The 24,218-nt window shown below is 40.4% G+C and overlaps 1 pseudogene; it reads right to left on the reverse strand.

Annotated features, from left to right (window-relative positions):
- Window positions 1-19,677: 19,677 nt before the first annotated feature.
- LOC147446385 (uncharacterized) lies at window positions 19,678-20,672 on the reverse strand (annotated as a pseudogene).
- Window positions 20,673-24,218: the final 3,546 nt, after the last annotated feature.

A 24,218-nucleotide genomic window follows, 5' to 3' on the forward strand; every position in this document is an offset into this window, starting at 1 on the left:
CTGCTCCAGCACACGCCTGCTCACTTTCTCTGATTTCAGTGAGCTTTGGCGAGCGTTCGTAGGTCGAAAAATATTTTTGGCGAGCCCAAAGAGCTCGGTCTGCTCAGAATTTTGATTTGGGCTCATTTCGGCCTCCGTTTCCACTACAGGCAATACTGCACAGGCTATTTCGTCATTTTGTGCAGAGTTTCACTCAGTGCCGTTTTCTACATTACAGGTGTCTTATAGTCTTCTACGGTTTGTGCTATATAGCACAGGTTGTTCCCGCTCCATTTCTCCTATTTTCGGGCAGTTTTCACATCAGGTGCAACATTTACCATGGCTGACAACAACAACACAGATGTGTTCAAGATGTTTGCTGCCGAGGACAGGTTGGATGGGGATAACTACCCTATGTGGGCTTATATGATGCAACATGTTCTTGTGTCAAAGGGTGTTTGGAACATTGTGCAGGGCATTGATGTATGTCCTGGTTCTGAGGATGTAGGCGATGTTGAGGATGTTGCAGGTCTTGCTGCAAGGATTGCAGCTGTAAGAGTTGTTTTGCCTACGGCAGAACAAGCTCGTTGGGATGTTAAGGATGCGCAGGCTCATGCATTGATTGCGTTTTCTGTGAAGCGCACCATTGTTCCTCACATCCGTTCAGCAAAATCAGCAAAACAGGCTTGGGATATTTTAGCAGGTCTTTATGCAAGCCGCAATGAGGCTAAAATTGCTTTGCTGCGTAAAGAGCTGGAGTCGAAGATTATGCATGAGGAAGATGATATGGACACTTTCCTTGCTAGTGTCAAGGATATCAATGAGCAGCTTATTTCTGCACGTGAAGTCATTTCAGATAGTTCCCTTGTGCAGATTGTTCTTGATGCCTTACCAGATTCCTACCAGACTTTTGCTAGTACTTGGAGACTTATGACCCAAGGAAATCCTGAAGTTGTCAAGTTTGATGCATTATGCACATTGCTGTTGCAAGAGTAATTTTCCAAAAAAAAAAGGACTAGGCAGCGCGCAGTTGAACAGGCTTTTATTGCTTCTCAAAGAAAGGGTGGTAACAGTAATGCAGCCACTTCTTATGGTTTTGCTGCGAGTGGCAAAAATTTTGTTCCTAATGCTTATGCTGGCAGCACTTCGTCTGGAAATTCTAGTGATAAGGGCAAAAAGAAGATGCGTTGCCATTATTGTAAAGCCAATGATCACTTGATCAAGTCGTGTCCTAAGTTGAAGGCCAAAGAGGCTAAGAAGAAAGAGGGTGGTTCCACTGCAAATGCTGGTTCCACTACAAATGCAGCCATTGTTGAGTCTTCTGTGAAAGGAGATTGTGTTGCTGATGTTGATGCAGAATGGGCTTTTAGCGCAGAGTGCACTTACAATCCTACTGTCCATGATGCATGCTTGTCAGTTGCTGCAGATTCACATGTGTGGTATTTCGACAATGGTGCTACAAAGCACATTACCTCACATCGTGAATTTTTTACCTCTCTCGAGTCTGTCCCTCATGGGAATTCAGTCACTTGTGCCAACAACGCCTCTTATCCAGTTCAGGGAGTTGGAAAGATTGTGCTTACTGCTGCTAATGGCAGTTCCTTCACACTTGTTGATGCACTTTATGTACCTGGGATCAAGAAGAATCTCTTGTCTGTATCCGCACTTGCTAGACTTGGACTTGTAGTCAAATTTGTGGATGACAGATGTACAGTTCATGATCTCAATTTTGGTGATGAAATTGTTGCATCTGGCCTTTTGTGCCGTGGGCTGTATAAGCTCACTTTGTATGACAAGTGTGGACAAAATTATGCAAATGCTGTTGCAAATTCAAGGGCTATTTCAGATGCAAAACTTTGGCATGCACGTTTTGGTCATCTGAATTTTGTCAGTTTGCTGCGTTTGCAGAAATCTGATATGGTTGCTTCTTTGCCACCTCTTGAAGCACCTGTCAAACATGTTGTGAAGGCTGTATTTTGGGTAAGATGTAGCGTTCTAAATTTCCAAAGGATGGTTCAGTTCCGGCCTGTAACAAAGTGTGCAAATGTAACAAGGCTTTGTACGGGTTGAAGCAATCTCCTCATGCTTGGTATGAGAAAGCTGACACTCATTTGGTTAAATGAGGCTTTCGTAATAGTCCAACAGAAAGCACATTGTATGTAAAGCGTGAGGATGATGTATTTCTCATTGTGGTTCTTTATGTCGATGATTTGCTGATCACTGGACCAAATGAGAGACATATTGCTGAATTTAAGGCTGATTTGAATGCTACTTTCAAGATGAAAGATTTGGGGCTGTTGCATCATTATTTGGGTATACAGTTTTAGCAGTGTGATGGTGGTATTGCCTTGTGTCAAAAAAGTTACATAGAGACATTGCTATGTAAGTTTGGACTTGAGGATTGCAAACCTATTGCCACTCCCATGGAAACAGGTTTGAAGTTGAGTCTACATGATGCTGGTGATCCTGCTGATGTCACTCTTTACCAAACTGCTGCTGGCTGCCTCATTTATGTATGCAACACGAGGTCGGATATTCAGTTTGCAGTCTCACAGGTCAGCAGATTCATGCATAGCCCAGGGTCTAAGCATTGGCAGGCTGTCAAGAGGATTTTCCGCTACCTTAGTGGCAGTTTACATCTTGGCTTGTTTTATCCCAAGGGGAGATCATTGCCGCCAGACTTATATGATTTTTCAGACTCAGATTGCCTTTACTCGCAAGCGGCCGCTCCCACGGCTCTCCCCCTTTAGTCACGTGCTTCAAACTCCGCCGTGGAGACCATGCCCATGGTGCTTCCATCTCCTGTGTAGGGCGACTTCCCACGACCATGCTGCGAGCCAAGGGGTTGTTTTCCCCCCTTTAGGGTTGCTGCACGCGAGCAGATGTCGGCCTCGACCTCCCCGTCTAGCAAGAGGTCTTCTCCACGAATGACCGAGAGAGAGAGAGAGAGAGAATTAGAGATGCCAAGCCATGCAAAGTCCCCTTCCTCCATAGCTCTCTCTTTCCTCCATGGCTGTGATACCAGTGTAAGACCTAGGAGACTAAGACGTAGGATCCTCCTCCCTACCACCCTTTATATAGGCCTAGCTCCTAGCTCTTGCCCTAAGCGGATCCCCATTCCAGACTGGTCCAGTCCAGGCCCTTGGCCTAGGTCCCTGACCCCCTAGGTTGGGCCTTGCCCCGTAGGACCCTTGTTCTGACATTTTGAATGCATATATCCAATGTGCAAAAAGATTCGGATACACCACAAGAAAATACATCGGAATGGGCCTTCCATAGAAGCAATGATGGACAATTCCAAACGCAGAGAATCTCCAAATCCAAGTCATTTTGCGAGTACATTAAAAGTCTTGGTTGGTGGTAGTCCTTTGTATGAGGAGGCTCTGATGGAAGGTGACAAAGAGACAGTACAACGGAAGAAGAAAACAAGTGCAGTCGGTACAAGCTCACATAAACTTGGATGTGTAATGGAAGCAAGACAATGCAAAACCAAAGGAAGACCACGGAGTATACATTTTGATAGAGGGAAGTATATGTTGTCACTGACAGTGAAGCAAGAGAGAGCATTCTAGTGCAGCCTAGGGACAATTCAACAAGGTGTATTCAAGAGGTCAGAGCTACCCGTGAAGGGTTGCTTTTACGAAGGATGCCAGCCAATTGCATGCGGAAATGTTTTGGAATGGTAGGGAAGAAAAGTTGTGGTAACAAATTACAGAGCCATCAAGTGGGAATGGTTGCTCCATGTTTTTGGTCTGAGAGAACTTTTAAAGACAAGACAATTTCACAGTGGATATAGTCCTGCAATTATGAAGTAGGCCACACACAAAAAGTATAGAGGCAAGTTAAATTCTCACCTGTCGTTCCTACTTTCTGGCAAGTGAATATTGGAACCAACTTATCAAAGGAAGAGAGTGACAACTTGGTACAAAGTGGATTTTAATTTGCAGATTTTGCAACACCATACGATGTATGAACAATGCAAATGCTGCTCTTACACAAGGAGGATCCAATAGCAGGAAGCGTAAGTGGAGACATGGTATTTCTGTAAGGTCTCTAAACCCGCCGACACCAAAAGCGGGATGGAACCGTTGACAGGTCTCTAGGCCTACTAAAGTCGAAGTCTTTAACAAGAAAAATTCCAGGGAATTCACCCTTACCATTGGCAATGGTTTAGGTTTATAGCCCTAGAAGAGACCTAGTCCTGTCTCGCAATGGAAACGGGACCCAAAACAAAATTTCCGGCCCTAAATCTTCATCCTTTAGATTAAGGTCTCCTTAGCCAACGCTTTTTTCCCTCTAACATATGTGAGGGCACAGCCGCTGGTGGATTCCTCATCCAAGTGAAGTTTCTACACGTTTTAGTGCGCGGGAATGGATAGTTACCTGACTAATCAGGTCCACCCGTCCATGATTGACAACCCGAGTCAATCCCCACTTACCACCCCGCACTCACACATGATTTTTTTTTGTTGTTTACTTACTACCACATTCTTTCCACACTTAAAATAATGATTCGTTTTTAATTTTTTTTTCAACTGCATTTCCTTAAATCAACCTTTTAAAACAGCATTGAAGACATTCTTTCAGAAAACAGACATCTTTATACTTAAGACAAGGTATTGTCATTTTAAGGTATCACTGACCAGTACTAACTTGTCTCAAGACCACTTATACAAGGGTGAAAAACGGCACCCATTCCTTATTTATATAACCGGGGTGGAAAAAGTCTTCACCCAAAGTCCGGGCGCCCATACGCCAAAAACCAGTTGCCCATACAACCGGGCGGTTCCTCCAGGATAAACTTAAAAGTACTATCCATAAACATAAACAAGCACGGGGTAAAGACTCCACACGTGCAGAGGTAACCGACTCCTCCATGATGGTATCTCCATCATTACTCATTACCTGGAGTAAAAATATTTCCAAGGAATCAGAGGTGTCTTGAGACAAGTTGTCTTAAGGATGGTCAAACATTTCTTTCCTATTTCAACCAGTAATAACCCAATCATTCCTTTCCTAATTACACTCATTGATCGTGGGTTTCGTGGAAGTTACCTTCCTTTTTCAGCCAGTGTTTTCCTTCTTAAACCTTCGTATGCAATGCTTAACTTAAAATGAATTCTAAAAGCTTATTAATGGCATAATTGAAAACCACTTGGGACTGGTCGTCCATCTGCTGTGGGCCACGTGCCCGTAAACTCTCCTCTGTGGGCCTATGGCTAGGCCCTGCTTCATGGTCGTTAGTGGCATTGTTGCGTTTGTTACTAGTATCTTCATCTTCCGTCATAGGGTTTCCCCTGGTTATCTTGGGGGCCATTTCGGCAGCCTTATAAAAAGACTTAATCCATTAGAGGATTTGTTGAATAACATTTATTTTTCCTTGTTTACCCAAAAATAAGGGTTTTGGACCTCGGTTAATTCTTTGGTACTTAGATAATTTTATTTCTTCAGTTTTCTTATCCATTATATACAAAATTGGTTACTTTTGACCAAAATATGTACCTAAACTATTTATCTAAGGTTATGATAATTATAATAGATTTTCCAAGGTCTATTCCTTCTCTGATATTGATATCAAAGGTTTTATATTTACTTTACTATATTTCCGTTTTTTATTTTTCCCAAAATTGGAGTAATTTTACTGGGATATATAATTAAACTAATTTCCTAGAGGTAGCATAATTATCACAGGTTCCTTGAGGTCTAATAAACCTTTGACAAAGTTCTCAATTCAATTTAAATCTATTTACTAATTTCCCCTATTTAAATTTCTCAAAAAATAGGGTATTTTAGCTAAAATAATTAGCTAAATTAACTTTCTGAATGGAACACCTAATTAACCACTGATAATTATATGGAAGCATTTTAATTCTATTTACTAATTTCCCCTATTAAAACCGTTCAAAAAACAGAGTAATTTAGCTAACTTAACTTTCTGAACTTCTCTTATTTATCACAGGTACTTGAATACTCAACTGATCACTAATAATTATATGGAAGCATTTGAATTTCATTTACTAATTTCCCCTATTAAAATTTCTCAAAAAACATGGTATTTTAGTTAAGATAAGTATCTAAATTAACTTTCTGAACTTCTCCTAATTATCACAGGTTACTGATCAGCTAATTAACCACTTATAATTATATGAAAGCATTTGTATTTCATTTACTAATTTCCCCTATTAAAATTACTCAAAAAACAGGGTATTTTAGCTAAGATAATTAGCTAAATTAACTTTCTGAACTTCTCCTAATTATCACGGGTTATTGACCATCTAATTAACCACTGATAAGTATATGGAAGCATTTGTATTTCATTTACTAATTTCCCCTATTAAAATTACTCAAAAAACAGGGTATTTTAGCTAAGATAATTAGCTAAACTAACTTTCTAAACTTCTCCTAATTATCATGGTTTATTGATCATCTAGTTAACCACTGATAATTATATGGAAGCATTTGTATTTCATTTACTAATTTCTCCTATTAAAATTACTCAAAAACAAGGTATTTTAGCTAAAATAATTAGCTAAATTAACGTTCTGAACTTATACTAATTATCACAGGTCATTGATCATCTAATTAACCACTGATAATTATATGGAAGCATTTGTATTTCATTTACTAATTTCCCCTATTAAAATTACTCAAAAAATAGGGTATTTTAGCCAAAATAATTAGCTAAATTAATTTTCTGAACTTATCCTAGTTATCACGGGTCATTGATCACCCAATTAACCACTGATAATTATATGGAAGTATTTGAATTTCATTTACTAATTTCCCCTATTAAAATTGCTCAAAAAACAGAGTAATTAGGCTTAATTAATTAGGAAAACTTCTCAGAAAATTATAGGATAATTTTCTTAGATTAATAACTGTCTAAAGTATCTTTGATAAATAATTCAACTTGATCTAATCCTAATTAATATTTTTACCATTAATTCATGGCTAAATTGGCTAATTCCAGCCCTAATATGAGAGGATAAATAATTAGCTTAGTATTTCTAAGCTTAATTATAATAATCAGCAGAGATTTATTAATTTAAAGAGGTTTAAGAAGCATATATAGGCTTAATCTTTGATTAATTCATCATTTATCTTAATCTAACCTTACTAATTGAGAAGGATTAGGTTAATTACCGTTAGGATTAATCAATTAGAGGTTTAACTCTAATGATTTCTGCGTAGTGTTTCTCCCTAGATGAGAGAGAAATTCTCAAGGCTCCGAGTCTAACAAGATATGAAGAGAATGGTCCTATTTATAGGTTTTTCTGAGCATCTGGCAGCTTTCCACTAGTCCAAGCAGCCCCCCAACTTGAAAATGGTGCATTTTTCAGCCATCACTGCTTCTGGCCAGTTTCCACAGCTTCCATACTCACCCCATACCTTCCAGAATTTGCCTGTTTGATTTTTGCAGATTTTCCATGATGAAATTTGGAATTTCCTATTTAACTCTAGAACCTTAGTGTAAAGAAGTCTTTTGCTAATGATTAAAATGAAACCATTCAATTTTTGTTATTAATTAAATTTCCATGGTAATTTTCCAGGTCCCGTAACTGTTCCTGTTTTTATCGGAATCAGATTCTGAAAATTTCTAGACATAGTAAAGCTCTGCTTATAAATCCAAAAATACCAAAATAATTAGTGTTTGGAGTCCTGCAATAGCATTTTCCATTAAGTTTTTCAAGCTTAGTACAGTTTTGAAGGTTTCGGAAACTGGAAACCTTACAATCACCACAACTTAAGGATTTGAGATGTCCTCATCTCAACCGAAATTGGGAAAATCCTTGTGAAGGGATACTTCATCCTCCCAAGTGGCATCCTCTGTAGGGTAGTCCTTCCATTTGACCAAATATTCTTTGATAACCCTGTTTCTTAAACTCCTTTCCCTGGTATCGAGAATACAATCTGGTTGGAGTTCAAGAATTCCTTGCTTTTGCATCACAATTTGTTCGTCATCTAGGGTATGATTTGGATTTGGGATGTAAGGTTTTAGAAGACTGATATGGAAGACATTATGGACCTTGAGATGCTCAGGTAATTTTAGTTTATAAGCTTGATCACTGATTACTTTAATCACTTCATATGGTCCACAATATCTGGGGCTTAGTTTTTTGTATTTTCCCAAGGATAGAGTGCTTCTTTTTGGGCGAACCCTTAGAAACACTTTATCTCCTTGTTTGAAAACCCGATTAGACCGTTTTTTATCAGCATATTGTTTCTGGCGATCTTTGGCTGCCTGAATGTCTTGCCTTCTGGCTTTGCTTTGGGCATCCATTTCCTCTAACATCTGTTTTGAAGCTTCTACCCTTGTAGTAGGGTAAGAAAAATTTAGGGGTGATATGCACTCATGCCCATAAAGAGCATTGAATGGGGACATCCCAATGCTTTGATGAAAAGCGGAGTTATAGGCGAATTCCACCAAAGGCAGAAATTGGATCCATTTCCAGGGTTCTCTGCCACAATAGGCTCTAAGGATGTCTTCAATGACTTGGTTTACTCTTTCTGTCTGGCCGTCTGTCTGGGGGTGATAGGATGTACTGAAACATAACTGAGTTCCTAATGATTCAAATAAAGCTTTCCAGAATTTTGAGGTGAATTTTGCATCTCTGTCACTGACTATTCTCTTAGGAAGCCCGTGCAATCTGAAGATTTCTTTGATAAAGAGACGGCTTATGTCTGATGCGGTATAAGTTGTTTTTACAGGCATCAAGTGGGAGACTTTAGTCAACATATCTACTACCACCATAATGGAGTCATAACCCCCTTGAACAGTGGGAAGTCCTGTTACAAAATCCATGCTTATGAGTTCCCACTTCATCTGAGGAATGTCCAAAGGTTGAAGTTTTCCTGGCATCATGACTCGTTCAGCCTTAATCCTTTGACAGGAAAGACATTGTCTGATGTAGCGAAGTATATCTCCTTTCATTCCTGGCCAGAAATAGCTTTTCCTTATGGCATTAAGGGTCTTTGCAGGGTCTACTGAAATTCCTTCAGGATTGATTATAAAACCAAGATAACTATTATATCTTTAACCTTTGCGGGGTCTACTGAAATTCCTTCAGGATTGATTATAAAACCAAGATAACTATTATATCTTTAACCTTTGCGGGGTCTACTGAAATTCCTTCAGGATTGATTACAAAACCAAGATAACTATTGTTTGGAGTCTTGCAATAGCATTTTCCATTAAGTTTTTCAAGCTTAGTACAGTTTTGAAGGTTTCGGAAACTGGAAACCTTACAATTTCCAAAGAAGCACAAAAGAGATTGGAGTCAACTGCAAGTATGGTTGCAACGTTCTTGGACGAGAAACTAGAAAGTGAACAACAGATAGTTTTTCGGGTATTGATAGAGAGTTATTATGATGTACACATTAAGGTAGAACCTAGTTGCACCTGTCCCGATTTTCAGCAGAGAGAGAATCTACACATAAAGCGTTTTTGGCATGTAAGCACATGTACTATGTGTATGTGCATATCTAGGGCTTCAACCAAAAGAGCACATGGTCATTCATCAGCCTGCAGTAACTCCCATAGACCTTGCATTTGTATTAGGGCAAACCCGCAAGATAAAGCTGTGGTGTAGTGAAACTAAATCTTAGAGAATGTCATGTAGAGGTATGCATTGAAGGAGATTTCTCTTATGTATTAGATGCGGAGTAGCTTTTCTAGACACATGAGACTTTATTTGAATTCCTTTTAGTAAGAGAAGTATGCTTTGTGGTATCTATCTAGACGATTGTACAAGATCAAAACTAGGGCTTTTGGACACTTGTACATGTTTTTGGTGTGTATTGTTAAAAGAGACACAAAATCTTAAGCGAAATTGTTGCAAGATGATAGATGTTTTTTGTTGTGTATAATACTATGATGTCTTTGTTTTGGATTTATTTTTTTGTGTCATTAGAAAGGTTCTAAATCTTAAATCAAAAAGCTCGCAAAACTGGTTTTGATTGCAAAAGCTTGAAATCGAAAGCTTGCAAATAAAACACGCTCATTTTTAGATAGGGGACTGTCTTAGTGCTATAGGATCCGTAGAGAGAGGGTTTTTCCTATATGGTTGCATGCACGTGACATCCCCCCTTAAGTATAAGTGAGTCCCCCAGGGCTTGGAGTAGATACATCATTTCATCTTGCATTATGAAGGGTTCATTGAGCATTTGATGGATTGAGCATTGCACAAGAAGGAAAGACTAGGGATAGTGTTCCAAAGAGATCTAGGTTGAATTCTTAAAAGTTTTTCAAACCAAGTAAGATATTTCTTGCACTCTATGGTGGCTTCAATTTGGGGCTACTGTTGGCTCTATTTGACAATTTTAAATTCATGGTGAGCTTCCATTAGGATGATCATGCTTATAAGTGGTAATTTGGAAGTTTCATATTTAGGCTTTTAAGAAAAGCTACATTATGTCTCTAATGTAGAATGAGCATAAGACTTTTCCGAATAAAGAAAAATCCTTATGAACCTATTGTAATGATGTTGATAGTGGCCCTTTATATTAGACAAAGGTGCCCAAGCTTGCTACTCTTTCAAGAGATGTGGAGATGCGTATTAGACCACGAGAGAAAGAAGACATATTGACCAAGAGCTCCAAAAGATTCACCTACATTGTGTGTAGAATTTTGGATTGTTCCATCTTGGCCCAGTAGAGAATTATTGTGGATGCAATGTCGTGTTTCTCTGCTTCCATGATTAGAAACAAAGAAAAGAGAAGAAGTTGGAAATGTATACAATATTTGTGCAATGATGGGACACAAATGTAGGCAAGAGTAGACGAGTCTGTATATCAAGTGTGAATTTTGGGGCCATAAAGTGTGGTTTTGATGCCTACAATCTAGGATGCTTGGAAGTTGCTAAAGTGTAGGTTTATGGGCTTATTATGTAGTGGACAAATTGTTTTCCAAGCCTATCCTTATAGCTCATTGATCAGAGTCTGGATGAAGAACTTATGAGCATTTGAAGTTTTCTAGGGGTCAGGTTTTTAGTTTCCAGATGTTTGGAATGCATGCTTGGGTGATTGATTTCGGAGGTTGATACCCTCTATTATGAGCTATGATACATGGTTTGTGACATTCAATTTGGACCTCATTTGGTCAAGATATGCTCATTTTAGTCAAATATTGAGGAGATTCTACAATTTTCAGGTTTCATTAGACAAGGAAAACTTCAATGCAAGGGTGGGTATCTTTGAACATTTGCTTACAAATTTGGATGAAAAGTTTTAGATGTGTTCAGGCTTTAAAACTGCACCCGATTCGGGTTCAAAAGGATGTAGTTATGTAGGGAGAGTCTGACATGTGTCACATGTGACCCTTGAGAAAAGGGGTGTCCTTTGGGTAAGTGGGAGGTTAAGTCAAAGATTCCCCTAACTTTGGAACTTTCCCCCTCCTTTGTAGGGTCTCTTTTTGACTCAAGCACCTTACCCCCCATGCATGGGAAGCTTCTCAAGCACCTTCCTCCTTAAGTTTGTAGGGTCTCTTTTTGATTCAAGCACCTTACCCCCCATGCATGGGAAGCTTCTCAAGCACCTTCCTCATTAAGTATGACAAGCACCTCAAGTACCTTAGTCATCAAGCATGACAAGCACCTCAAGCACCTTAGTCATCAAGCACGACAAGCACCTCAAGCTTAGGTCGGGTTCCCACCTCAAGCTCAACCCTAGCTTTCCTAAGATCAAAGGAATTTTAACACTAACTATTGGAGGTCTTTAATGAAGCTAACTCTAAGGTCTTTAAAGCTCCATTAGATGCACGTTGCTCTTTGATAGACTACCTCCTTTTGCATCCGTATTGAGATGTAACCATCTCTCCTCTTGGTCCCTTGTTGAGATAAGTCTAGAAGCACTTATTGCACATTGCTATTTGGTAGACCATCTCCTTTTGGACCCCTATTGAGATGCAACCATGTCTCCTTTTGGTCCTCTGTTGAGATAGGTCTAGAAGCACATGTTTCTAGTCTAACTCTTGTTCCCGTTTATTCTCCCACATCAAATGATCAGCTTAATATGAGAAAATCGTTTGGGTTAGCTAGATATCAGATTTTAGGACATTACCTCTCTCTTGAAATCATAGTCGTCCTCAACTATGAGGTAGAGAAGATAAAGCCTAGTCATTAGCCCATGTTTCTTAGTGGGTAGAAGATCCCTTTTTACCCTATGACATCATTCCAAGATGGATGACTAATCCATTTGGTGCTTGGGAGATGTAGCTGCCACAAGCATGTTTGCTCTTTAGTCCCTATCATACTTCCAAAGTAGAGTGACAAGTGCTACTTGGTGTTGGGAGACGTCGTCAATTATGATCCTAAGCATGCATACTTCTTAAATTTGTGCGCAATAAAAAGAGAACTAGTTTTATAAGACAAAAACATTGTTCATTTAAAATGCATTTTCATATGCTTATTTTAAGGCATCATTGTAAACATTGACAAGGTTCATATTATCCTTAAGCTAGGTTCTTTGCATCCATCTAGCATCTTTAAAAGAATAATTCTTAAACTTAATAAGATATCGTCAGATAATCTTACCGTTTCTTAATACCTTGTCTTCATGTCATAGGATGGACTCAGATTGAAATACTTGATCTTCGATTTTGGAGGGTCTGCAACTATTGCTTCTTTTGATGGTGCTCCTTTGTAAGGCTTACATAGGCTCTCATGGAAAACATGGTGCATGAGCCAATGGTTGGGGCAACTTTCATTGATAAGCCATCTCATTGATTGGCTTAAGAATTTAAAAAGGAACATATTATCTTTTTGCTAATTTAGTATAATACTCTTGGTGGCCCATAGGATTCTTGCCCGTAGTATGCCTTAGACAGGCCTTGATAAACTTTAGCAAGACCCAATCATTTTACTTAAAGGCTAAGGCTCTTATGTGCTTATTAGCAGCAACCCTTTTTGCCTTTGCTTTGAGATGGATATAACCTCTTTAATATTTGGAAAAGATTCTCGTGAGTCTCCGCTATATTCATTAGTAGCAAAGATCTTCCCATGTACTATAAGTAGTAAGGGACTTTTGGATCTTCCCTCCTTAACTTCGGAAGGTGCTTTCCCCATAGAAGTATGTATAATGTCATTGTACGCATACTCTATAAGAGGTAGGTTTTTCTCTCATTGAGAATGTTGATCTACTTCCATGACGTAGGCTTTTAGTAGATCAAGAATTGTTAGATTAGTTATTTCACTTTGGTCATCCGTTTGTGGATGATAGGCAGAAAGAGAAATTTAATCTACTTCCTAGATTCTCAAAGAGACCCTTCTAGAAATTACTAGTCATTCTAGGATCTTTGTCCAACACTATGGATGTTGGAACGCCCAGATGCTTGAAAATTTGAGATCTGAAGAGGGTTGCCATTTGATGTGCCTTAATAGTCTTTTTGGCAGGCATAGAGTGTGTTTTCTTGTTAAGCTTGTCAATTGAAACAATCCAAGTTGCTTCCCTCGATCAAATTTCAACTTTTGGTATACCACACATTTTGAAACATACTCTTGTATGTTTACTTTTCATGGTAGACCAACAGAAATACATTTCTACTCCTTGAAGAATAGATCTTGGATTCCCTTTTTCCCCGCATAAGGAGAAGTATGGGATTCATACATGGCTTTCTTATTGTATGGGTGAGTAACACATAGCCTATTGCTGTTTGGAGTTAACCATCCTTCAAGGTGAATGGTTCTCTTTTTTTATCCCTAATGAAAAGGCTGTAATTATGTACTTAAAGTCTCGGTTAGTAGCATACTCATCTATCATAAAAGATAGATCATTGTGAGTTGCTATAGACACCACATTTACCCGTGGTCGTTGTGAAAGTGCATCGACCACTTGATTGTGCTTGTTAGCAATGTGAGCAATATGAAATTTAAATTGAAAAAGAAAAATTTCCCACCACGTTTGTTTGTTGGAGAGCTTGGTTTGCATCATGAAGTTCTTGAGGCTTTGTGATCCATTTGTAGGATGAATGGAGTCCCCAAGAGATAGTGTTTTCACGTGTTTAGGGCATATAGAATAGATAGTAGCTCTTTTTTGTATATTCCCAATACGCACTTATCGAAGTTGAGTCTTTGACTCTCATATGCGATGACATGCCCTTCTTGAAGCAAAATAGATCCAAGGCAATCACTACAAGCATCACATTGGACCTCAAATGTCTTTGAGAGATCTAGTAGTGTGAGCACACGTTGAGAGATAAGATTATCCTTAAGCTTCTTGCACTTTTGTAGTCCATGAATACTTAACGTTCTTTTTTGTTAAGTCATGTAATGGGCTTGCTATTAGCGAGTTTTTTTTAATGAAGCGTCTATAGCACGCACACATACCTATGAAGCTTCGTACCTCCTGAAGATTCCCTGGATTAGGCCATCCTTTTATTATCTCTAACTTTGTTGGATCCATACGAGTGCCATCTTTAGAGATAATGTGACCTAAAAATTGAATCTCTTGTAGGAAAAATTCACTTTTCTTTGGATTAATGAAAAGCTTATTCTCTCTCACAACTTGAAAGATTACCTAGAGGTGTTGCTTGTACCCCTCAAGAGAATTTGAATGGCCTGAAGATTTTGTCCATCATGAGTTTGAATGCGTCTGGAGCATTTGTCAGGCCAAAACTTGTAAATTATCAAATAGATCTTCTACCCGCGGCACGGGAAATCTATTTTTGATAATGATCTTATTTAGCTCTCTATAGGCGACACACATGTGATATGTGTCGTCTTTCTTTTGCACTAAAAGCAATGGTGAACAAAATGGAGAGGAGCTAGACCTCACCATCCCTTTTTCCACCAATTCATGCACTTACCTCATGATCTCCTCTTGTTGAGCTTGTGAAACTCGATAAGGAGGCTTGTTAGGTAGTGAGATTCCTGGTAGGAGCTCAATTGCATGGTCACCATCCCTCATTTTAGAGGTATCTCACTAGGGATGTCATCAACGAAAACATCTTGGGATCCATTTAGGAAATTAGAAAACTCTAATTTCTCTTGATTCCCTTTATTGCAAGGATATGGTGTTCCTTGACTCATTAGCATTTATGTACATGCTTTCTTCCCTGTAGGTGAAGTAGATTCTTCTTTCAAGGAACTTCATGTTGGAAACCATGCGGTTAAACCATGGTGCCCCAAAAATAACATCCTTATGTTTGAGAGGGGAGATGAAGATATCCTCTTTTTACAAATAGCTTTGGACATGACGCCTCAATTTTCCAATTAAGGGAGTAATTGAGATGTCTTGTCCCTTCATAGATCCATTGGTTTTTAATGCATCTCCCATCTCGTGGGATTGTATGCCTAGCTTGGTGGTCAAATCCATGGATATGAAGTTGTGAGTTGAACCAGGGTCAAACAAAAAAAAGGCACCATGCTCTTGCATCTTTCCCCAAGCGTAGGAAAGGAGAAATCCTTGGCAATGAGCATCCTCTTTTGGACCTTCAAACATAGAGGCTCTAGGAGTCTCATTGCGGGCAATTCTCTTGGGGCAAGGATGATAACCATGGCCTTTCTCCCCACACTTAAAACATTTGTGGTCCTTAAAAAAAACTTTCTAGCTCTTTAGGAGAGAGTTTATATTTACCTTTGTAAACTCCCTTCTCCTTGGACCGATTGTTGTTGTTGTTGGAATAGCCTTGGTAAGGATTTTGGGCATTGGTTTTCCTCTTGGAATTACTTTTGTCTTTTTTTTTTCCATGGGCTTGACATTCCGCCTAGCCCCTTGTTGGAAATTGATGCGTGAAGCAACCATGGTGTGGTGGATTACCTCAGTGATAGAACTAGGCCGTTCAGAGTTGACATACTTGGCCATCTCTTTGGATATTCCCGCACAGGCTTGTTGCTTTTGATCGGAGAAGTCTATCTTTTGAAAGACAATAGCCTGACTTGTCCACATATTTGTGGATAGACTTATGAGAGAGAAGCTTCTAACATTGCCATTTGGTAAGCACTTTGTCCTTTGCATTGCTTGCCAAGGAATTGCTTCATGATGGAAACTCGTAGAGTTTTCCATGTCGTTGGGGCTTTGCCGTTGCCACAAAGGCTAGCCCACGACAACAAGCCGATTTTTGGAAGTGCATAGCTACATGGTGTAGCTTGGAGGACTCCGTGAAGCCCTCGTCTCCAAAGGCCACATCAAATTGTTGGATGAAGACCAATACTTTGTCGGTAGCACCAAAGGTGCCATCATAGGTGAGAAAAGAGATACTTTTTCCTCTCTCTTTGAACTTCTTGAGCTTTTGGGACCTTCGCCATGTAGAGTAAGCTTTGCAATGTCATCCCTCTTGTATTCTCTAGGAGAATATCCATAGCTTTTGTCGGAAGAGGAGGAAGGTGAAGAAGAAGGAGAAGAGGGTGACCTCTTTCTTGCCCTTTTCTTCCTTTGTTTCCTCTCTTCCCTTTTAGAGTGACAAGGAGAAGGACTATGGGTTACCATTTCCTCTTGGGAGGAGTTGGTGATCGTTTAGCTCCACCGTCTTCGTGGAGACACATCTTTGGACAAAATTAGGGATTCACATCTTTCTTAATCTTTGGATTCCTCCTCTTGTATGGGAGAGAGTCTTCTTTTGGGGGTCTCATCAAGAGGCCTCCTAAGCTCTCTCTCCTCTTGGAGAGGAAAGGAAATCCCATAAGCACGAAGTTGTTGAGTAACTTTGGCTTGCAAAGAGGGGTTGCCCATAGCTTGTTGCAACCTAGTAACAAGATAATTAACAAACATGGGGGCATCATCATTAGCACCTTCATGTGCAAAATCAAAGTTATCAATGTTCATTCTACTCTCTTGGTTATTGTCAGCCGTGTTAATTAAACTTATGTGATTTGGCAATTCAAAACCTTAGTTGCTACTCCTCTTAGCCTTTGAAAATAGGCACTTAAGTATCTACACCCACGGCTCGTATTGGTTAATTATAGAGAGTAGTGGAGTGGGTCTAACATAGCAGAGTTGCCAAGGGATAGCTCCTTTCGGACTTCTTATGTCTCAATAATGGTAAAGCCGTAGGCAAGTCTAAGAAGACTCCATTATTAAGACCAAAGCTCCCGAGGTGTGCACCATATCGTACATAGTAGGCTCAACAAAACCGATAATAGATCCCAGTCCCACTTACCCTAATATAATTAACAAAATCAACCATTAATAGGAGACTTAAGGATCTCTCTTCTTAAACAAGAAAAGAGAAACCAAGTGCTCTGATACCAATGTAATGGAAATGGCCTATGAACTTTGAGAGTAGCGGAATTAGGAAATAAGATAAAGCACTTTTGTGAGATTACTTTGTGAGCATAGCGGGTGAACTTAATTGATGGTAGCAACATAAACATGGTACTTAGTTAACTTGGCACGAACAATAATTTTGCAAGAGAAGAGTTTAGAGAGAAAGAGAATAATTGAGGACCGGATTCATACGGAGCCGCGGTCCCCCCTCCAATAGGCATTTGTATTATAGTTTCTCCCATCAAGAGAGACTTGGTACAATACAATCTTTGTGTTTCTTGTGACCTAAGTGATGCAATGAAGATGGAGAGCTTCATGCATCACAAGCATAACATAAACTTTGTAGAAAGCATTAACTATCCCAAGCCTCAGTCCCAAGGCCTCAAACACCTTCGAAGGTGGAGAGAGCTAGCGGGGAATGAGGGTAGGGAAGAGGAATAAAAAACATTCCATAGGAGAAAGAAATAGTTCCTCACTTATCATCACTCTTCTTGCTAGTATACATAATAGCATAGTAATAAAGATGGAGAAGATGAAAAGTTTAAGCATTGAAGCATGGCTCTTGGTTGGATTTGCATTCCATAGCCAAGAGTGTTGGTGTAGGCTCTCACTTCTCACAAGATTGGAGAAGGAGGTGGAGTTCCTCTACTTTCACCAAGTGAGAATGAATCCACAAAATGAGTGTGTGTGTGGTGTATACCCCCCAACACTCCCGCTTTCTTGCTTGGGGCGAGTTCTAGCCTTTCCACATGCTTCAAGCTCATTGGGCCCCTCTCCTCCTAGCCAATCACATGCAGCATGCATTCCCCATGCATTCAAGTACATGGGTAGTCTTTGGACAAGTGTCCTCCTTACCCCTGAGAGAGAGAGAGCTTGAAACTATTGAGATATTTGTTGGATGGAACTAGAAGCTCATTGGACCTCTCTTTAGCCCGACCAATAGCATTCAAGCACACCATGTGGCTAAGCATAGGGAGAGTCTGACATGTGTCCCATTTGCCCCTTGAGAAAAGGGGTGCCTTTTGGGTGAGTGGGAGGTTAAGTCAAAGATTCCCCTAACTTTGGGACTTTCCCTCTCCTTTGTAGGGTCTGTTTTTTACTCAAGCACCTTACCCCCCATGCATGGGAAGCTTCTCAAGCACCTTCCTCATTAAATTTGTAGGGTCTCTTTTTGACTCAAGCACTTTACCCCCCATGCATGGGAAGCTTCTCAAGCACCTTCATCATTAAGTATGACAAGCACCTCAAGTACCTTAGTCATCAAGACTGACAAGCACCTCAAGCACCTTAGTCATCAAGCACGACAAGCACCTCAAGCTTAGGTTGGGTTCCCACCTCAAGCTCTTGCCTAAGGTCAAAGGACTTTTAACACTAACTATTGGAGGTCTTTAATGAAGCTAACCCTAAGGTCTTTTAAGCTCCATTAGATGCACATTGCTCTTTGATAGGCTACCTCCTTTTGCACCTGTATTGAGATGTAACCATCTCTCCTCTCGGTCCCCTGTTGAGATAAGTTTAGAAGCACTTATTGGACATTGCTCTTTGGTAGACCATCTCCTTTTGGACCCCTATTGAGATGCAACCATCTCTTCTTTTGGTCCCCTGTTGAGATAGGTCTAGAAGCACATGTTTCGAGTCTAACTCTTGTTCTCGTTTATTCTCCCACATCAAATGATCAGTTTAATATGAGAAAATCATTTGGGTTAGCTAGATATCAGATTTTATGACATTGTCTCTTCCGCTCTTGAACAAGAAGGAGAAAGAAGAAGGCAGTGCCCCATTTGCAGTTATTTCTTGTAACTGATTTCAAATTTCAATTAGCAATACAATTCTTGGTTCCAATGTGCAAATTGTGTAGTGTTTTTTGTGTTGTACATCTTCTCTCTCTCTCTCTCTCTCTCTCTCTCTCCTCCCACAATCAAAGACTCGGTGCCTTCCTGGCTCATGTCCCAAATTGCTTAATCCCTAACATTGATTCTAGATAGTGAACTTAACAAGCTACAAGGGGGAATTACTTCAATGAAAATGTTTGTGGGCACAAGAAGGGTATTTTGAGAAAAACGTGCAACATGTCCTTGTCCAGCTATTATTTGTTTGTCGATATCTTTCGTGCCTACCTCAAAAAACACGGACATCCATTATGGATGTACATAATGACTCGAGAAGGACGTGTTATACAATGAATTTTCTATGCTAGCTTAGGGTTGAAAACAACCTTCCTTTGCTTAATTTCTTACTTAGCATGTTTCACACAATAGAGGAAAACACCAACTATCGACCAAAAAACAAAGTGACTTTATAAGACTCTTGCATTGTTGTTTGTGATGCTCTCTCTCTCTCTCTCTCTCTCTCTCTCACACACACACACACACACACACACACACACACACACACACACACTCACACTCACACACACACACACACACACAAAACTAGACACTTGCACTCAAGAATATCCCCAAAATATATGTAGAAAGAGGGAGGCTCATAAATGTTGTTCTCATGCCTTTCGCCCAATGACATCACTATTGGAATGTGCTAGTGCACTACGAATGACGAATGACTAAATTATAAAATCGATTTGAGGAAAAAAAGGGATTATTGGTAAGTGACCTTAGCAACAATGTAGGTTAGTAAGCCTTAAGGGAGCTTAGTTTTCAAGAAGCAAAAATTGGGGACTGATTGGTTCGTAAGGTTCCTTCTTGATTGTCTATATGAAGGGTTAGTAAGAAGCTTATATAGGCTAGTAGAGGAAGTGGAGATCGTGGTGGAAGACGCGGTAGGGCCCGTCGAGGAGGAGGGGGGCGATGAAGCCGAAGCCGCGGGCGCCACGAAAGCTTCCGGTGCCACCAACGATTGCCACCTCATTTCCTTCGGGGCCTGGTGTGGCGCCGTCGTTGTAGGCGATGAGCTCCACCTCTATCAGGTCGATGATTTGTATGCCGAGTCGATGGTGAACCCGCGCACCGTTCCCACCAGTGCTGACTCTCTCTCCGGCCCCGCCGTCGCGTTGAACGCGAACAGCTCGGCGTGGCCGAACGGCCCGCTGTAGCTTGGGTTCAGCGGCGGAAGCAAGTTCTGGTTGAGGCTCACATCGCCCACCAGCACCTGCACGTAGTATTCCAGCTGGCACTCCCGGAACGCCGGCGGTCCGGCCACCTTCGCAGCCTCTGCATTGCAGGATGACCCGCCGTCCGCAGCAGCCGGCCGCCCAGGAGCATGAGCGCCATCGCCATCATAGCAGCATTGCGACTGGCCATTTTGATTCTATATATGAAGCTCAAACTGATGTAGCTCTGTCTGCTCTTATGCCTGCAATTGCATGACAATCCGGATCGATGATTATATAGGTGCGCAAGCTGGCGCTGTACCTACCCCATGTATGCCTTGCCAGCGCGGCTGCCGATTTCGGCTAAGCGTTACGTCCTCACCTCATCGTGCTCCCAAATCCAGCACAATCCCCTCGCTGACTTCGTCTGAGGAACGACTTGCATGATTGCAAATTGACATCGTCCCCTAAAAAACACCAGGCCAAAATGACAAACACAGCTTAGGGCTCCCCCATAGACCCCATAAAGGGCATTCCATTTGGAGGTCCCTTCATCTCACAATCGTGACGCTCCCCATCCACAAGGGAAAAGGTAGAGATAACACGGTTTTGTTAGTGTTCGGGGAGAGGTATGTCTCGGCTTAGCTCTGAGCCGAGTCACACCCATGTGTAACAGGGGTAAAGGAAAACAATCTTGCCTCTGGTCGCACCTTCAGATTTGCGCAGAGAAAGCCAACTTGGGCAATAAAATTGGCAAAGATATTGCAAAAAAAAAGACTCGTTTATTGGGCAAAGCTAGAGAGAACTGCGTTCATGCACTTGTTTCTTGAACTATAGCTTAACCCCTTCATTTTTGTTGGGCTGGTTATAGCAACATCAATAGGGCTTCTACAATCTGGCAGAGAAATACGCTTTTGCTAAACTTGGGCTCCTTCATCCCCCCTCCCCCCACTGCAGTTGGGTGCGACTTGACTCTAAGTTCAACATGGGAGAGACAAGGAAGAAAGCTTAGGGTTGTTTTTTCTTAGTTAAATGGGAAAGCCCTTCGCCAATTAACATCACCTATGCTTGCACCAAAGGGGAATTGGAGAACATGTTGTATTTGGCAGTGCTTATTTAATATCAGTGGAAGCCGACACTTTAAGGGTTGTGGGTGTTGTGGAAGGCAATGGATGCCCATAAGTTAAATGGGGAGGCGAATGTGAAGGGAAGGAAAGAAAAAGAAGTGGTCATGGCAAGCAGGCACGAGGGAAGAGGGAAGTGAAGCGTGTTGGTCTCACACTGGCCACCACGAGGATCGAATGTCTACGATCATGAAGAGAAAAAGCACTAGCAGGCATTGGTGCCCCTTTTGAACATTGCTCATGACATTGCATGGTATTGTAGACTTTGAAGCGATTGCATGTGATAATGCTTAAATGGATCTTTTGGGCGTCCTTCCTTCTTGGGGGCAAAAGAAAAAAAAAATAGAGAGAAAAAGGAGGGCAATAACGACGACGGCAAAGAGAAAAAGCATTAGGCTCTGTGTGGGATCGACCAGTCATCCATCCTCATCTACCCCTACTATGGACAAAGAGAAAAAGCATTAGGCCCTGTGTGGGATCGACCAGTCATCCATCCTCATCTACCCCTACTATGGACAAAGAGAATTTCACTTTGCTAGAAGCGAGCTAGAACACCTCCAACTTACATGAGCTAGCCGTAAGCAGAGACTGCTTTGCCTCCTTCTCAGGGGGTCACTTAATAATTATGTCACTATCACGTAAGTGCAGCAGAAGGGGTTACTAAATTGTATTTTTTCTCACATTTTCACATACAAAAGAATAGTGTAAAATAGTCCTTGAATGCACGTGATATAGATAATGTATTCATAGTGACCCCCCAAGGCCTCTTTCTATAAACCTGAGCTATGAAAGAATTCCAAATACCAACAAATGGTAGGAAACCAACACCAACCGTACGAGTTTAGACACCACGCCTCTTCAGTGCCACAATAGGTGTTTAAGCTAAGCCAAGGCAAGATCCTTCAGTGCCAGGGATTTCACTGACGTGATCATAATCGTGTGATTATGTTAAAAACACCAATAATTACACAAAAAAAGACGTCATCACGTTAATTGTTAACATGATCCTGAGGATGGGCCTGCAAAAATCAATAGAGCCGATTAGCCCACCGGGTCTAATCACTTTTTCTCCGAGCCTGCCGGGATTTTTTATTTTCCTGGAGGGCCCATCGGGTAAAGGACGTTGCTCGTCGGGCCCGTCGAGAAAATAAAAAAGCCCAACAAGCATAATTATATAAAGTAAAACTCCTTCTAACCGTGGCACTTTGACTAGGCAAATCCGTGGGAAGTGTATCCGAGCGCTAGGTACTATCCGAGCGCTAGGTACAGTCATCTCCTTGTGAATTGAGCGAAGGTTACAGAGTCACATGTCCTTTTTTTGGGCCGAAACGTGATTCTTAATTCGGTAACCACTTCTAAAAATATTTAAATCCTTCATCGAACATAAAGGTACAAAACCAAAACAATTGAGAATTTGGAGAGTCATGCTCGTTGCAACAAAGCCATTGGTCCATAAAAGGGCCAAAGTTGGTTTTAGAAGATGAGCATATGTAAATGACGAGTCAATAGTCAAGGGTCGGATGCCCTATACTAGTGGAATGTGTATATAAAGATCCTTGAAGTCTTGCATTTTTCACCATCATAGGTTTGAGCTGATATACATTGTCATTGCACAATATGAGAGCTAGAATCTTTAATTGGGTGAAAATAGCTTTCATATATTGAATTGGATGCATAAGGGGGCTACAATCCTTCATTGGGAACAAGCAGTCCTCAATTGTGTGATTGTATTGAAGATTTCATTGCGTTGTTTTATGCATTGGTTTATATAGGGAGTGCATTATGTATTATGGAAGATTGTTACTGCATGACATGACCAATCGTAGATATTATTACTTTCGTATCTGTTTTGCAAATAATTATCATCGTTTCAGTGTAGAAGTTGATTATTCTTTGTAGCATTTGAAAATACATGTGTCTTATTGTTTGAAAATCGAAGAGGATGTATGAATAATCATCATATTTATAATTGCATTGTCAAATTCAGAGGATTGTTGTATTCATAATGCCATGTAGAGAGTGCATTGCAATGTGTATGTTTGCTCACAACATATGTGATCGATATTATGTGGATTGACTAGAGTGCATTGCAAATCTCATACTGTGTAGATTTGATTACTTTCTTAGTGAATGTTTTTCTAATATATATTGAAAAGAAGAAAAATGTTTGATTAAAACTGAACATCTAGTTCTTATGCCTTCGATATTAAATTGAAAGTAATGGAGAAAAATGTCGACACAAGTAGTACGAAGAAGGAAAATAATAAAAAAGCCCTTGGCAAAGAGTGGGATTATACTCACAACATATGTGGTCGATATATGGAGTGGCAATGTAAATTTTGCTTCACTACAAAATCAGGTGGCGGTGCACTATGTATTATGGACCATTTTTTGGGTGGCATTAAAAGAATTGTAAGAAATGTGAACATCCTCAAGCACCTATAATTGCAAAGTGTTTGAGAGAAGAGCTCGCCAAAAAGGGTGGCAAGAGACAGTGGATACATAGCTCTGTTATGGATGCAAGTCAAGAGTAGTTAGACCCAAATATTAACTCTACTGATCGTGTGGTGACACCAACTAACCTTGCAGAACAACTTGCACAGGGAGAGAAAATGTCAAGCAGCATTTCTTTTAAGCGTCACAATGAAGGTGGACTTGGACAAATGCGTCAAAAATCATTGCATCAAAGCTTTCGAATGTAGTCTCTAGAAGAAGCACAAACCGCACTCACCAAAGTAATCTTTTTCACTGGAAGTGCTCTAATCATTGTAGATAGAAATTATTGAAAGGATGCCCGGAAGAAAATCGATGAGTTTGGCCCAAGATTTTCAGTCCCTTCGTATCACACGATATGAAATGATCTCTTG

Source organism: Adiantum capillus-veneris, chromosome 12, assembly GCF_014529385.1.
Source record: "Adiantum capillus-veneris isolate H3 chromosome 12, ASM1452938v2, whole genome shotgun sequence".
NCBI classification, from domain to species: domain Eukaryota; kingdom Viridiplantae; phylum Streptophyta; class Polypodiopsida; order Polypodiales; family Pteridaceae; genus Adiantum; species Adiantum capillus-veneris.